Source organism: Aplysia californica, unplaced genomic scaffold (genome assembly GCF_000002075.1).
Source record: "Aplysia californica isolate F4 #8 unplaced genomic scaffold, AplCal3.0 scaffold01269, whole genome shotgun sequence".
In the NCBI taxonomy this organism is placed as follows: Eukaryota; Metazoa; Mollusca; class Gastropoda; order Aplysiida; family Aplysiidae; genus Aplysia; species Aplysia californica.
In genome coordinates this window covers 43,868-45,207 of record NW_004798539.1, presented here as the reverse complement: position 1 = coordinate 45,207, position 1,340 = coordinate 43,868, and the positions used below count along the sequence as shown (strand labels likewise).

The 1,340-nt window shown below is 36.3% G+C and overlaps 1 protein-coding gene across 1 annotated transcript in view; it reads left to right on the top strand.

Moving 5' to 3' along the window:
• The window catches only part of LOC101852977, a gene marked incomplete at its 3' end in the record, with an annotated part of 122,827 nt that overhangs the window by 96,012 nt on the left and 25,475 nt on the right, over positions 1 to 1,340 (top strand).

Genomic DNA, 1,340 nt, shown 5'->3' with positions numbered 1-1,340 from the left:
TCTGTCTGTCTGTCTGTTTGTCTGTCTGTCTGTCTGTCTGTCTGTCTGTCTGTCTGTCTGTCTCTTTCTCCCCTTTATCTCTTTCTCTCTCTACTTGAAAGTTCACCAGTGTGTTTGTACTTTATAGTCTGTACATTATATTATCCTATAACTGTGCACCTCGATTCATTTCAATGAACCGTGCAGCACAAAATGTGAATTATCTCAGAAAATATTATGAAACATATTTATTAAGACACTGTGCTTATTATTATGAATATTATTATTGATGCATTATTTTTACAGTGGTTTTTTTTCACAGTTCACCGACGTTTTCGTTTTCTTGCCACAGAAACAACACGGGCACTGACCCATGAAAATCATTTACAGCTTCCGAACTTAAAAACTACCGTGAACTTTTATTTTTTATTAAAATTTTTAATTGGAGCCTAAGGCAATTTGGCGTTAACAAAATTAGGCCTTGAGGGATTTCAACTAATTCCTTTGATGGCGCGAATTATCAAAAGAAAGAAACGTTTTTCTTTTGCGAATGTTTATGTTAGAGCAAAGTGTTCAGTTCAGCAATTACACTCAAATACTACATTCTTGCAAAAAAGTGTGAGCCGTGAGAAATGTTAAATCTTTAAAAAGAACTTACTGTGAGTCAACTTTCGCCAGTTGTGATATAAGCATGCTTTTTGTAGATGCGCGTAAAAGACATAATGAGATGGATTCCAGTCTGGGGAAGACATTCAGGGAGTAAGAGATAGAGAGAAATACAGAGACAGAGGGAGATAGGTAGTTAGATAGATAAACTAACATATCAATAAATAGACAATTAAATATAGATAGATAGATAGATAGATAGATAGATAGATGGACAGATAGATAGATAGATAGATAGATAGATAGATAGATAGATAGATAGATAGATAGATAGGTAGATAGATAGATAGATAGACAGACACAGACAGAGAGAAAGACAGACGTAGGGACAAAAAACAGACAGATAGAGATGGAGCACGAGACACGGAGAGTTGAGACATCGCATTGAGTACACAAAAGGTCACACTATTTTTAATTTTGCAACTTTAGTCCATGGGAGGCTCTGTAACTTTAGAATGTCTCAAGAAATTCTGTTAAAATGTACTACCTCTGTTTTGTATTCTGAAACAACAAATAAGGAAAAAAACTCCCAACAGTGCGTCAGAACAGCAGGTAAAATGGCTGGAGGTAGCTCAAAACCGGAAGTTCATGTAGCTGTCAGACTAGAGCCGGAAGTTCATTATATCTAAGTGACTGTGTAGCGGTGTTGAGGTGTGTGCGTGTGTGTGTTTGTGTGTGTGTGTGAGTGTGTGTGT